General features: G+C 42.8%; 1 protein-coding gene across 6 annotated transcripts in view; it reads right to left on the minus strand.

Annotated features, from left to right (window-relative positions):
• The window catches only part of UNC13B (unc-13 homolog B), an 837,582-nt gene that overhangs the window by 573,215 nt on the left and 247,922 nt on the right, over nucleotides 1-16,445 (minus strand). The window lies entirely within an intron of this gene.

The following is a 16,445-nucleotide window of genomic DNA, read 5'->3' on the forward strand; positions in this document are numbered from 1 at the left end:
GAGTCCGTCTCCACATAGTCTCCGTCTGGTTTCCTGAGACGTACTATCCTGCCCGAGTTCTTATTTCTGTCACTGATATACCTGAAGAAAGATTTATCCCCTTTCTGGATGTTCTTTGCTGGAGACTCCTCCATGTGAAATTTGGCCTCCCTAACTGCTGCTTTGACGGCTCTTGACTTGGCCAGATATTCTACTCTAGAGTCCTGTGTCCCTGATTGTTTGTAAGAGATGAATGCTTTTTTCTTCTCTTTGATGAGGTCCGAGATCTCCGTAGAGAACCACTGTGGCTTGTTGTTCCTACTCCATAGCGGTTTGTTGCTTCCTGTATGGTGGCTTTCAAAGTTGACCATGGAGAAGCTTTGCAAAGACTACAGGGACACGACGGGCTACACCTGACCGGAAGAGGAAAGAATGTCCTTGGACACCGTCTAGCCCGCCTACTTCACAGGGCTTTAACCTAGGTAAGTCGGGGGAGGGTACAGGCACATACAACATACCTGGCGAACTAAACTGCCAATACTTTTTTGGGGCTGAGGAAAGTAGTCACCGTAATTCTGGGTCAGGGGCGAGTATGAAAACTTTTGAATCGGGGGTAAGTTCATATGACAATTATGGGTCACATTGTAATTTTGAGTCTAGAGGGAGCACACATTGTAATTCTGGGTCCAAGGGGAGTACACATTGTAGTTATGAGTCTAGGAAGAATACAAACAATGCTAAAGGTGTTCAAGAAGCTCAAGCAGGAACATCCCCACTGAGACGTAACAAAAATACAACATGGAGGGCTATGTACGTCAACGCACACAGTTTGGGAAACAAGATCCTGGAATTAGAAACGGAAATAAGGAATGCCGACCTGGATGTGGTGGCAATATCCGAGACCTGGCTCACAGACTCCCACGGGTGGGACATGGTCTTACCGGGTTACAACTTGCTTCGCCGGGACAGGGAGGGCAGAATAGGGGGAGGTGTAGCATTATATACTAAAGATGACATTATGGTCACAAGAATCTCAGATGTCCAGTACACTGGGGAATCCCTTTGGGTTAATTTAGCCAGAGGGAAGAACAAATGCTTGTATCTTGGCGTAATTTACAGACCCCCAAGACAACATGATGACCTGGATATAGAAAATATCACCTTGCGTGGGGACACAGTAGTGTTAGGTGACTTCAACATGCCTGATGTGGATTGGGATAAACTTACCTCTGCTTCCGGCAGCAGCAGGAGGCTATTAAACTCTATGAAGGGAGCTGGTCTCAAGCAACTGGTGTTGGACCCAACAAGAAATCAGGCACTACTGGACCTATTACTTACCAATGGAGAAAGTGTCACAGAGGTCTCGGTGGGCGACACATTGGCCTCCAGTGACCACAACATGGTATGGTTCAATCTTAGGAAAGGTTTCACTAAATCTACCACACTGACCAAGGTCCTCAAATTCAAGGACACAAACTTCAAAGAAATGTTCACCAGGTGCTACAAGGACAAGCAGAAACCGATAGCGTGGAAGAAATGTGGTCGACTTTGAAAACCACCATACAGGAAGTGACAAACCGCTATGTTAAATTAGTAAGTAAACGGCGAAGGAACAATAAGCCGAAGTGGTTCACTGCGGAGATCTCGGCCCTTATCAAGGAGAAGAAAAAAGCATTCATCTCTTACAAACAATCAGGGAAACAGGTCTCTAGAGCAGAATACTTGACCAAATCAAAAGCCGTCAAAACGGCAGTCAGGGAGGCTAAGTTTCACATGGAGGAGTCTCTGGCAAAAAACATCAAGAAGGGAGATAAATCCTTCTTTAGGTATATCAGTGACAAAGTAAAAACTCAGGCGGGATTGTACGTCTTAGGAAACCAGACGGAGACTATGTGGAAAAGGATTCGGAAAAAGCCCAACTATTAAATGAATACTTCAGCTCAGTATTCACCCGAGAAGCGCCGGGGCTTGGCCCTCAGCTACAGACAATGGTTGACTCAGTTGACCCGTTCAGTAACTTCGAGTTTACGCCCAGCAGTGTCTACAGTGAGCTATCAAGGCTCAAGGTTGACAAGGCAATGGGGCCTGACAACCTACACCCCAGGGTGCTAAGGGAGCTGTGTGATGTCCTGGCGGAGCCACTGTCCAAGCTCTTCAACCTCTCCCTTAGGAAAGGCAGCGTCCCGTCGGACGGCTAACGTCATTCCACTCCACAAGAAAGGCTCCAAGATGGAGACAGCAAACTACAGACCAGTGAGTCTAACATCGATAGTAAGCAAACTAATGGAAACTCTAATAAAACACCAATTGGATAAGATCCTGGATGAGGAGAATCTACAGGATCCCTGTCAACATGGATTTACAAAAGGGAGATCGTGCCAATCCAACCTGATCAGCTTCTTTGACTGGGTGACGGGGAAGCTAGATATTGGGGAGTCCCTGGACATCGCGCACCTGGACTTTAGCAAAGCATTCGATAGCGTACCACACCGCAGGTTGCTGAGCAAGATGAGTTCTATAGGATTAGGTGACACATTGACGAAATGAGTTGGGAACTGGCTTGGAGGTAGGCTTCAAAGGGTGGTGGTGAACGGCACACCCTCTGAAATGACGGAGGTGATCAGTGGAGTGCCACAGGGCTCGGTCTTGGGCCCAATCCTATTCAACATCTTTATAAGGGACTTGGCAGAAGGGCTTCGGGGTAAAATAACATTATTCGCCGATGACGCCAATCTAAGTAATGTAGTGGGCAAATGCACAATAGATGATGTTTCAATGCCCGACAACATGATGCACGACCTACTCCTACTGGAGCGCTGGTCTAGGTCCTGGCAACTCAGCTTCAATGCCAAAAAAATGCAAAGTTATGCACCTGGGCAGCCAAAATCCATGTAAGACTTACACCCTAAATGGCGAGATCCTAACAAGAACTGAAGCAGAACATGACCTAGGGGTGATCGTCAGTGAGGACTTGAAGGCTGCCAATCAAGTGGCGCAAGCTTCATCCAAAGCAAGACAAGTCATAGGTTGCATACGCAGGGGTTTCGTCAGCCGAAAGCCGGAAGTCATTATGCCATTGTATAGATCCATGGTGAGGTCCCATCTGGAATACTGTGTGCAATTCTGGAGGCCGCATTATCGCAAGGATGTGCTGAGACTGGAGTCGGTTCAGAGAATGGCCACCCGGATGGTCTCAGGACTCAAGGATCTCCCATACGAGGAACGGCTAAACAAATTGCAGCTATACTCACTCGAGGAGCGCAGAGAGAGGGGGGACATGATCGAGACGTTCAAGTATCTCTCGGGCCGCATAGAGACGGAGGAAGCTATCTTCCTTTTCAAGGGTCCCACGACAACAAGAGGGCATCCGTGGAAAATTAGGGGAGGGAAACTACGAGCTGACACCAGGAAATTCTTTTTCACAGAAAGGGTGGTTGATCGCTGGAATAGTCTTCCACTGCATGTGATCGAGGCCAGCAACGTGCCTGATTTTAAGACCAAATGGGATTGTCACATGGGATCTATTCACAGGGCAAAGGTAGGGGAGGGATCTATTCACAGGGCGAAGGTAGGGGAGGGACATTAGGGTGGGCAGACTAGATGGGCCTTGGCCCTTATCTGCCATCTATTTCTATGTTTCTATGAAGGCAACTCGATGGAGAAATACGATACACGTCTTCACTCAATGGAAAACGAAAAACCAACAACCTCGCAAACTGGCATTGGGCGGGAAGGCACTCGCGCATGCGCAGTGCGGGCAGTCTAAAAAGCTTGCTACACTTTTCACTTTCCATACCGGGGCTCCGTGGATGACATCACCCATTTGTGATAATATGCTGCCTGCTTGTCTAAGGATAAAATGGCTTCCAAATGAACCCAATCTACTGCTTGTAGAAGCAAGAAGCAAAGGAAAGTGAAACAAAAAAATGAGAAAGTGGTAAAGCAGTGAGCACTATTGCACATGAACTCGGCATGTCTTGTTCAATTATCCCAATGATTTTGAAAAACAAGGATAAAATTCTGCAAGCTGTAATAAGATTGGCTGCACTAATTAACTAAGACGCGCAAGGGGCCTCTATTTGAAATGGAAAAATTACTGATGGGGATGGAGGTCCAAACTCAGAAACGAATCCCTGCGCATGATTACAATCATGACAATGGCATGAAGCTTGTTTGAGATGCTGAAAGAAAAAGCAGGACCACACTACAATATAAAATTCAGTGCCAGCTTGGGGTGGCTCAAATGCTTCAAGAGCTGTTATTCCTTGCATAGTGTAGCAGTTTGTAGTAGGGACTAATGTGTTCGCTTTTCTTTAGTCCAAATATTAAGCGGACAGCCGTGTTTTGCACTATTCTTAATTTTCTCATGTTTTTTTTAGGTATACCCACATAAATGATGTTGCAGTAGTCTAGGGTGGATAGAATCAAAGACTGTACCAGTAGTCTGAAAGATAGAGGGTCGAAATATTTTTTGATGGTTTTTAATTTCCAAAGTATAAAGAAGCACTTTTTTGTCACCAAGTTCGTGTGTTCGATCAAGGTCAAGTGGGTGTCTAAGGTGACAACTAATATTTTTATAGTTTTTGATATTGGGTGATCGTGACCATTTAATAATAATAATAATAATTTTATTCTTGTATACCGCCATACCCAAAAAGTTCTAGGCGGTTCACATTCATTAATTACGGTCCGCGGAGATACACGGATTTACAATATATTGACAAAATTACAAATTTACAGAATTGTAACAAAATTACAGAGCTGACAAAATTACAGAGTTGTAACAAAAAATTACAGGCAATGAAGGGGGAGGGGCGCGGGGAAAACTATAACTGAGATTTAGCAGGGGTAGTGGTAAGACCGAAGGTAGGGTAGGTACGCGATAGCGAGCGTGAGATCAGGAGTGGGGGGGGGGGGAGCGGGAAAGGGGAGACGCCGGTGGCAAATGGGATTACGAGCCCTGTTCACGGAAGAGGTGCGTTTTGAGGAGTTTTCTAAAGCTAAGGTAAGAGGGGGGCCTCGAGTATCATTTGGGCAAGCCAAGGGTTCAGCTTAGCCGCCTGGTAAGCAAAGGTTTTGTTGAGAAATCTATTGAAGTGGCATAATTTTGGGGATGGGAAGGCGAACAGCTGGGTTCTGCGGAATTTCTTGTTGGTGAGATTCAGAGTGAAATGGTGATTGAGGTAACTCGGTAATAGGCCAAAAACTGTTTTGTAGCAGAAGCAGGCGAATTTGAATAGGACTCTGGATTCGAAAGGGAGCCAATGCAGTTGGTGGTAGGAAGGCGTGATGTGGTCCCATTTATTCAGGCCGAATATGAGGCGGACGGCCGTGTTCTGGATCAATTTTAGTCTCCTCATGGTTTTCTTTGTGGAGCACAAGTAAATGACATTGCAATAGTCTAGTACACTGAGCATGGAGGACTGTACCAATAGACCGAAAGGGGAGTCTTCAAAGTATTTTTTATGGTGCGCAGTTTCCAGAGCACTGAGAAGCATTTCTTGACCGTGAGATCGGTGTGATTTTCTAGCGATAGATGTTTGTCTAGAGTGACTCCCAGTATTTTTAATGTTTGTTCGAGGGGGAAGACCAGCCCTTTCACCTGGATTGTGGAGTCTTTGATTTTGTCATTGGGGGAGGCTAGGAAGAATTTTGTTTTGTCCGGGTTTAGTTTTAATCTGTAGGATAGCATCCAGAGTTCTATCTGATTGAGTATGCTTGTGATGTAGGCTAGAAGTTCTGAGGAGAAAGTGGAGAGAGGGATGACTATTGTGATGTCATCTGCGTAGATGAAGAATTTGAGTTTAAGGTTATGAAGGAGGTTACCCAGGGAGGCGAGGTAGATATTAAATAGTGTGGGGGATAGGGGGGAGCCTTGTGGCACCCCGCAGGAGTTAACCCAGCTAGGTGAGGAAGAGTCATTTTTAAGTACTCTGTAAGATCTGTTTTGTAGGAATCCGCGAAACCAACTGAGGACCTGATCGGAGATGCCTATGTGGGTCAGGCATTCGAGAAGAATGTTGTGGTCTACTAGGTCGAATGCACTGCTCAAGTCGAGTTGGAGTATCAAGGCGCTGGTGCCCAGGCTGAAAAGGGTGTGCAAGTGGTCAATTAAGGCTGCTATGATGGTTTCGGTGCTGTGGTCTGTTCGAAAGCCCGATTGATTGTCACATAGTAAGTTGAATTTATCCAGATAAGCGGAGAGCTCAGCTTTTACTACCCCTTCAGCTATTTTGGTGAAAAGAGGGATGCTAGCGATTGGACGGTAATTAGAAGGGGCGTTTGGGGGTTCTTTCGTGTTTTTTATGATTGGGGTTAACATAATATGGCCTTGGTCTGGAGGAAAGTATCCTGAGGAAAGTAGGAAGTTCATTTAGGTGTATTGATGTTATAGTGATTTTGTCCTTTGGGTTTGCCAAGAAAATTTTTGTCTTTTCTGTGGTTAATTTCAATTTTAAAATTGATAGTCCATTGTTCAATTTCAGTCATGATATGGGAGATGTGTTTTAAAGTTTTGTTGTTCACGCTAGTCAGAAGGATTAAAATAGAGATATCATCAGCATATATGTTGTATTTTAGGTTTAGTTTTTGTAATAGGTGTCCTAAAGATGAAATGTAGATATTAAATAAGGTGGGTGATAGAGGGGAACCTTGAGGTACTCCCAAAGGGAGATTTGTCTAACAAGACCTACCTCTACATGTTGCCTCTGGTCCTGTAATCCACATGATTACAGAAACTTCACCATTCTGTTTTAAAAATGTTTCCATTAATTTGCTTACCATAGAGGTCAGACTTACCGGCCTGTAATTCCCTACTTCTTCCTTACTTCCACCTTTGTGGAGAGGGACCACATCCGTCCTTCTCCAATCCTCTGGTACCACTCTCAACTCTAGAGACTCATTAAAAAGGTCAGTCAAAGGAGCTACCAGAACTTCCCTAAGTTCTTTCAGCACCCTCTGATGTACATCATCCGGCCCCATCACTATGTTTACCTTTATTTCAGCTAGCTCCTCACAAACACAACTCTCTGAAAATCAATCAGGATCTATTACTCCTCCATCCCTATTCACGTTCGTCTTCTGTGGTCCCGCTCCCAGTTTTTCAGCCGTGAACATAGAACAAATATTTGTTAAGCAATTCGGCCTTTTCTTTATCAGCTTCTACATATTCTTCCCCTTCACCTCAGCTCAACCAACTTCTTAGTTCTGAGCATTATTTTGCCACTGCAAATGAAAACAGTGTTATTTTATTTTGCAAAGTATCTTTTTACAGAATCATAAAGCAGGTTTGACATTATATAAGAACATAAGAATTGCCATACTGGGACAGACTGAATGTCCATCAAGCCCAGTATCCTGTTTCCAACAGTGGCAGGTCCCAAATACCTAGCTAGATCCCAAGTAGTAAAACAGATTTTATGCTGCTTATCGTACAAATAAGCGATGCATTCCCCCTAGCTATCTCAATAATAGCCTATAGACATCTCTTTTAGGAAATTATCCAAATCTTTCTTAAACCCCACCAAGCTAAATGATTTTGCCACACAATGAGATGAGGGTTTCAACGTATCCTCAACAATGACACCTAGATCCATTTCCTGAGAAGGTGACTCCTAACATACAACCCAGCATCATGTAGCTATAGTTTGGGTTCCTCTTTCCCAAATGCATCACTTTGCACTTGCTCACATCTACCATCTTGACGCCTAGTCTCCCACAAGGTCCTCTTGCAATTTAACAACTTGGTAGAGAAAACTCGTGCAGAACTTACACTCTGAATGGCGAGACCTTAACAAGAAATGTTGCAGAACGGGACCTGGGAGTAATCATTAGTGAAGATATGAAGACTGCCAATCAAGTGGAGAAAGCTTCATCCAAGGCTAGACAATTGCTGGGTTGCAGCTGAAGAAGTTTTCTCAGCCGAAAGCCTGAAGTGGTAATGCCGCTGTACAGGTCCATGGTGAGACCTCATCTGGAGTATTGTGTTCAATTTTGGAGGCCACATTATCAAAAGGATGTGCTGATAATAGAGTCAGTTCAGGGAATGGCCACTAGGATGGTCTCAAGACTGAAGGACCTCCCATATGAAGAACGTTTAGGTAAGTTACAGCTATACTCTCTCAAGGAACGCAGAGAGAGGGGAGACTTGATAGATACGTTCAAATATGTTACTGGCTGTATTGAGGTGGACGAAGACATCTTTTTCCTTACAGGACCAATGGCAATAAGAGGGCATCCGTTAAAAATCAAGGGTGGGAGATTTCATGGTGGCATTAGGAAGTATTTCTTCACCGAAAGGGTGGTTGATCGTTGGAATGATCTTCCACTTCAGGTAGTTGAGGCCAGCAACGTGCTCAATTTTAAGAAAAAAATGGGATAAATATGTGGGTTCACTTCGAGAAAGTGCTTAGGGGGAGGGTTCTTCGAGTGGGCAGATTTGTTGGGCCGATGGCCCTTTTCTGCCGATATAACTCTATGTTTCTAATTCTGGGCTAGATTCACTAAAAGGTAGTGATTCAATCGCTGTTGGCCAATTACTGGCCGATTTGAAACAACGATTGATTTACTACCTTTGTTGCATGCAAATGATTTGCAAGGAGGTGCAAATCATTTGCATGCAAACTCCCCGACTCATCAGTGAGCGATTGAGTTGGGGCAGCCCTGACAGTAGTGACAGGAGAAGCAGCCTCCTGTCACTGCTGTCAACGGCTTTTTTCTTTTCATTATTATTTTTATTTTTTTTAAATGGGCCAGATATTTTGCATGGTCACTTAAAACAACAATGAAACTCCCCCCCCCCCCAACAAATGCACCCCCGAACCCCCACTCCCTCCTGCCATCGCCCAGCTTCCCCACCAAAAAAAAAAACATGATGCACCGGGGCAGGGCCTAACATCCACATTAGCACGGAGGAGCCCTACGGAGCAGGAGGGACTGAGGATCCCACCTGCTCCCAACTTTGAAAGGTACGGGAAGGGGAGTGGGGGTGGGCCTGGGCCCAACCAATGGCAGTGGGGATTTGCAACGGCAGGAGTGAGTTGGCATCGCTTCTGCCATATTCGTGCGGGATTGGGGGGACAGGGGGCAACATCGGGAATGTTTTTTTTTTTTAAGGGACTGGGCCTGCTAGCGCCGATGGCAGGAGAGAGTCAGAATCCCCCCTGCTTTTTTCTTCGGGGGGGGGGGGGGGTGGCAGCAGGGCCTTGTTTGTGTGTGTGGGCAATTTGTGGGTCAAGGGGGGGCACATTTTTTTGACAGGCCTGCCTGTCTTATTTTTTTTTTTTATGGGGCAGTTATTTTGCATATGTAACACACACAAAAAATATCTATGTCATGGGAAAAAATTGAATAAAAAAAGACAGGCAGACCTGTCAAAAAAACGGCAGACTTGTCGGTAACACAGTTACCGATAGGTCTACAGCAGTTGGGTTTGACAATAATAAAACCTGATTCAAAATAGCCAAGCAATTGTTTGTGAATCAATCGCTTGGCTAATTGGAGCTGTAAATGATCGGGACAGAGGTTATTGAATTGGGTCGAGGGAAATCGGGTCGCAAAGGGGTCGGTACGCTTAGTGAATCTAGCCCTTTGTGTCATCAGCAAATTTAATTATCTCACTAGTTATTCCCATCTCTAGATCATTGATAAATATATTAAAAAACAGCAGGTCCAGCACAGACCCCTGGGGAACCCCACTATTTATACCCTTCTGCATTGAGAATATTGGCCACTTAAATCTATTTTGTTTTTTGCCTTTCAACTAGTTCTTAATCCATAAAAGGACATTACCTCCTATCCCATGACTTTCTTTTTTTTTATTTGATATTTGTTACATAAAAAAGGTATAACAAAACACAAAAATATCAACAGATACAAAAGAGAAAAGAAACAGGAAAAGAATCTCTTTTTCACAGATACAGTCCACGTTATTGGAGCCGTTTAATCACCCCCAACAGAAATAATATATGAAACAAATCAACATCCCTTCAGAGACAGGCTTAATGGCCTTTTCATTTCCAATTGTCACAAATTAACCTCAGCCAACTAAATTTCTTTCAATACAGGTATATCTTTTAGGAAATCCTCTCCCATGACTTTTTTTTCCCCCCAATTCTTTATTGTTTTCAAAACTTATAGTAAGTGTGACAATAAAATACCACATTTTATACATCAATAACACACTTAATATTCCACTGATATCCATTTCAGAATTAGTCCCCCCTCCCTCCTAATCACAATGCAAATACATAAAATTTCTATAATGAACCCCAATATATCTAAATTCATTAATCTAACAGACCCTTATCCTCCCCCCTCCAGGATGTGCATGACATAGGGAAAAACATTAAACATTACAGTATTTTGCTAATGGCTCCCAAATCTCCTGAAATTTCTTAAAATTCCCTTTCTGAATGGCTAATATTATTTCCATTTTATACACATGACACAATGAATTCCACCAAAAGCTTTAATTAAGCCTTGTCCAATTCTTCCAATTGCTCGTAATTTGTTGTATGGCAACTCCTGTCATTATTAATAAAAGCCTGTTATTTTTTGATAATATTTGACTTTTAGCTCTCATTGACATGCCAAAAAGCACAGCATCATAGGATAATGCCACTGAATTTTCTAATAAGCAATTTATTCTTCGAAGGAGTAAATGGGCAGATAGACAAGGGTGACCCAGTCAACACTGTATATCTAGATTTTGAGAAGGTGTTCAAACAAGGTTACACATGAACGTCTACTTCAAAAAATTGCAAGCCATGGAATCGAGGGTGATATACTCACGTGGATTAAAAACTGGTTGGCAGATAGGAAAAAGAGTGGGGGTGAATGGACAATACTCGGACTGGAAAAGCGTCACGAGTAGAGTGCCGCAGGGTTCGGTGTTCGGGCCTGTGCTCTTCAACATATTTATAAACGACCTGGAAATTGGCATAATGAGCGAGGTGATCAAATTTGCGGACGATACAAAGTTATTCAAAGTAGTGAGGACACAGAAGGATTGCTAAGACTTACAAAGAGACAAATACGCTTGAGGAATGGGCCGCAAAATGGCAAATGAGGTTCAACGTGGATAAGTACAAGATGATGCATGTTGGTAACAAAAATCACATGCACGAATACAGGATGTCCGGTGCTATACTCGGAGAGAGCCCCCAGGAATGAGACTTGGGAGTACTTGTAGACAAGTCAATGAAACCATCCGCGCAATGCTTGGCACGGCGAAAATGGTAAACAGAATGCTAGGAATGATTAAGAAGGGGATCACAAACAGATCTGAAAAGATTATCATGCTATTATACCAGGCCATGGTATGCCCCCCACATGGAATACTGTGTCCAACGCTGGTCGCCGTACATGAAAAAGGACACAGTACTACTCGAAAGGGTACAGAGAAGAGCTACAAGAATGGTTAAGGGACTGGGGGGAGTTGCCGTACAATGAAAGGCTAGAGAAGCTGGGCCTCTTCTCCCTTGAAAAGAGAACACTGAGAGGGGACATGATCGAAACATTTAAGATATTGAAGGGAATTGACTTAGTAGAGAAAGAGAGATTGTTCACCCTCTCCAAGGTGGAGAGAAAGAGAGGGCACTCACTAAAGCCGGGTTAAGAACATCCAACTTACGTTGGACTAGTACTTACAAACCAGGGTCCTGCCTCTCCCTTCCTGTGCCAACGCACCACCTCTTACTCCCTACCTGTCCAAACATGACCCTCCTCCTCCCTTTCCTGTCCCAACATCAGAGGAAAGGCATCTGAGTCTGGAAAGGCATCTGTGTAGGAACTGTAACCACAGTTTTGCAAAGACAAGTATGACTGGGAGGAGGGAGCCATCCAGAAGAGGTAAACACCCATGGGAGGCATGAATTTGTGATGCAGAACAGAGGTAAAGATGACGAGGAAAGTTTGGGACACAGAAGGGAGGATGAGGGTCGTGTTGAGATAGGAAGGGAGGAAGAGGGGGCAGGTTGGCACAGTAAGCGAGAAGCAGGATAGTGTTGGGACACAGAAGGGAGAGAGCACAAACTTCAGACAAAGGATGGAAGGAAGAAAGAAAGGAGGGAGGGAGCATGAACTTGGGACATAGGATTAAACAATGGAGGGAGGAAAGGAAAAAGATACTGAGGTAGGGAGGGAATAAAAAAGGGAAAATTGTATGGCATGGGTGTCTAAGTGAAAGGGAAAAATGGTGCACATGGGGGAAATAAAGAAAGTGGTAAATCGTTGGGCATAGGGAGGGAGAGAGAAATATTGGACGTGGTGGTGGCAGAGGCATGAGGTACAGATGCATGGGGAAGAAAGATGAGGGAGAAATGTTGGATGTGATGGTGGAGAGGGAACAGTGGGATGGATGAAGAACAAAAGTGTAAACCTCCTATCTTCTTTCTATTTAAACTACAGTACTTTATTTTGAGGGCTGCTTCTTTAATGTTTAATGTTTTTTTAGACTGTGTACTATGCAGAACCTGAGTTACATGCAAATTCAACTTAACAGTTTAAAAAATGGAACTCATTCTTAACCTAGGGACTGTTTGTATTTTAAATGCTGATACTATTGGAGATAATCTGTTATACATTAATTCATTTCTTCCCAACCGCACAACTACCAAAAAAACATTAGTTAACTTTTATTTCTAGTATGCCTTCAAGTTTAAATGTTTTCATAAACAATACAAATTAGTCATGTGAAAAAATTAGGACACCCCATGAAATATTCAGTTCTTTCTTAAGAAATGTTCACATATCTATGCCAAATTTTTGTTATTTATCTCTGGAAAAGAAAATTATGTAATTGCAGGTAAACAACAAAATTATTCCTTTATTTACTCATGAAACAAAAGATATCCACAAAAATGTGCATTTTAACTGAGGAATAAATTAGGACACCCCCCACATATCCTCCCACTTAGAGTGGCTCAAATAACACAAAGGTGCATCACATTAGGTGCACATGATTAGAACATCGTTACTCAGCATTTTAAAGGAGGTTTTCCCTACTTAAATCTTGGACAATTAGTCTGGTGTGCTCATGACTGCTGCAGTGATAGTGAATGCCATGGTGAGATCAAAAGAGCTGTCTGAGGCCTTCAGAAAGAAGATTGTACCAGCTTATAAGTCTGGTAAGGGATTTAAAAAGATCTTGAAATAATTTGAAATTAGCCATTCCAGAGTCCAGAAAATAGTGTACAAGTGGAGGACTTTCCAAACAACTACCAACATGCCCATGTCTGGCCGTCCAAGCAAGTTGACCCCCCCATAGCAGACCACCAGATGATAAAAGAAGTCTCCAAAAACTCTAAAATATCATCTCAAGCCCTACAGCAGTCTCTTGCTATTATGAAAGTGAATGCCTCTACAATCAGAAAGAGACTGCACAAATTTAACTTGCATGAGAGGTGTGCAAGAAGGAAACCTTTGCTCTCTAAGAGAAACATCAATGCCAGACTGAAGTTTGCCAGAGAGAACATAGACAAACACCAGGACTTCTAGAATAGTGTTCTATGGACAGATGAGTCTAAAATTGAATTATTTGGACACCAGAAAAGAGGACATGTTTGGTGTACACCAAATGTACAATCCACAAAGACACTGGAGGGACCTGCTGTAACCACTGCGGTCCTAAGAGCAGAGGCAAATGACCAGGCTACTACAAAGAAACAAGAGACATCCACAAAGCACACCACATGGAGCCTGTTCCTGGATACAGGAGTGTAAAGTTCAAATCTTTATTTCAAAATCCAAACTACATCAACGAACACTAGAGCCTAGACCCAGCAAACTATGCCTTCCGCAGGGGTCTTTGGAAGGTACACAAATCCAATACAAAAAAGGAAAGAAAAAGAGTTAATAAAGAAATAAATAAAAATAAAATTACCAATAATATCATCAATACTCACATTCTAATAAAACCAGTTATATGCACATTAATACAATGTAATAGAAAATGGCATGTGAAAAAAAAAAAAATAAAACCATAAATAATCTCATTGGTTTAAACATAACATATGTGATTTATTTACTTCATTATTGACTGTGTAAACTTAAGAGCATCATGTTAAAAAGGGATAAGTCATGGGGATGAAGAATAAATCACCACACAGAAACCACAATCATGACACAATACATAAAATAGGGAAAGAGAAAGCAGAAAGATGAGAAGACACCAAAGATACAAATACAAAAATTCAAGCATCAAAAGCCTTGCACCTTAATATACACAAAGTAATGCTGGGAACAGGTGCAGACAAACTATGCCAATTGGAACTGGAAACAGTGGCAAATGAAGACAGACTTTGAAATTATCATAAAGCTCAGGACTAGGAACGAGGTTTATAGAAATTAGAGGGTCTAAGAAGACAGCTAGAATTATCAAAACTACGGCCACTTCGTTGAAAGTAGATTATACCATGGTTCAGGACAAAAACATAAGAAACTAATGGGCAGCACTTAATATAATAGAACTCTGACCTGTAGGACTCACTAGTCAAAAATGCAGCATGTTGAAAACAAAAAAGGGAGACCATGATCGTTAGACAGCAGAAAAACCCAACCTCCATATCTAAAAAACATGAATGCAGGGTGCAAAGCAAAGAAAAATATATGGAATTATAATTTGCTGGAGTAGTTGCTTCTGTGCGAACTTCCGTGGAATGGAAAGAGAAACTAGAAAACCAGCACGTCTTGCTTGCTGGTTAAAAGGGTGGGAAATGACATGGCAAATGAAAAAATAAAGTGAGGCCGGCATGAGAAAATGACGTCAGTGGAAGGCAAGCTAAGATTAATGACAGTGCTCCTCCGTGCGTAAGATCAATGGTTGACTTATAAATAAATCAGACCCGGCGGATGAAGAAAAAAAAAAAAAAAATAGCACGACACATCACAGTGCTAAAAATGGGGAAAAGGAACTAAAAGAGAAACAATCAAAAATAAAAATAAGAGAATAACACTATGTGGCATAATGAACATGCATGTGAAGAACAAAATAATGCAATGACAGTTTATGTAAAAATAATAGATGTTGAAGCATATAAAGCAATAAATATACAAAGTGTAAATACATAAATAAGGATAACTGGCATATACAATAAAAGTTCATACATATACAGTGATCATAAATGACTGACAATATGCATTAAAAATTCCATATTAAAACAATAAATCTAATACGGCCAGTAATAAGAATAAAAATATTGAAGCTCTACAGAAGAATATCGATTGACATACTTATAAAGATGGAATGGGTTAAAGTAATGCATAAGAACAATAAATATAAAATATAGACACAAACTTGAAGGGCTGAAGTTAGGACTCAAAGTGATGAACTGGGTTAGAAACTGGTTGACAGACAGACGTCAGAGGGTGGTGGTTAATGGGAAGTCGCTCGGAGGAAGGAAAGGTAAGTAGTGGAGTCCCTCAGGGTTCGGTGCTGGGGCCGATCCTGTTAAATATGTTTGTGAGTGACATTGCTGAAGGGTTAGAAGGAAAAGTGTGCCTTTTTGCAGATGATACCAAGATTTGTAACAGAGTAGACACCGAAGAGGGAGTGGAGAATATGAAAAAGGATCTGCAAAAGTTAGAGGAATGGTCTAATGCCTTGCAACTAAAATTCAATGCAGAGTAATGCATTTGGGGATTAATAATCAGAAGGAACTGTATATGCTGGGAGGTGAGAAGCTGATATGCATGGATGGGGAGAGGGACCTTGGGGTATTAGTGTCCGAAGATCTAAAGGTGAAAAAACAGTGTGACAAGGCAGTGGCTGCTGCCAGGATGCTGGGCTGTATAAAGAGAGAAGTAGCCAGTAGAAGGAAGGTGGTGTTGATGCCCCTGTATAGGTCATTGGTGAGGCCCCACTTGGAGTATTGTGTTCAGTTTTGGAGACCGTATCTGGCGAAGGACGTAAGAAGACTTGAAGCGGTCCACAGGAGGGCGACGAAAATGATAGGAGGCTTGGGCCAAGACGTATGAGGAGAGACTGGAAGCCCTGAATATGTCTACCCTAGGCAAGGGTGTCCAATCTGCGGCCCTGTGAAGTATTTATTGCGGCCCCGGTCGAGGGCGATTCAGTGTTTTCCTCTGCTGCCTCTGGGTGTTTACTGTCTTGCCGGCTCCCTCCTCTGTCTTGCAGCAGCGTTTGCGAGGCCCCAGAAACATTTTTTCAGCCAATGCGGCCCAGGGAAGCCAAAAGGTTGGACACCCCTGCTCTAGAGGAAAGGAGGGACAGGGGAGATATGATTAAGACGTTCAGATACTTGAAGGGTATTAACGTAGAACAGAATTTTTTCCAGAGAAAAGAAAATGGTAAAACCAGAGGACATAATTTGAGGTTGAGGGGTGGTAGATTCAAGAGCAATGTTAGGAAATTCTACTTTACGGAGAGGGTGGTGGATGCCTGGAATGCGCTCCCGAGAGATGGCAGACAGGCAAACGGTGACTGAATTCAAAGAAATGTGGAATGA

This window comes from Geotrypetes seraphini, chromosome 1 (assembly GCF_902459505.1).
Source record: "Geotrypetes seraphini chromosome 1, aGeoSer1.1, whole genome shotgun sequence".
Lineage (NCBI taxonomy): Eukaryota > Metazoa > Chordata > Amphibia > Gymnophiona > Dermophiidae > Geotrypetes > Geotrypetes seraphini.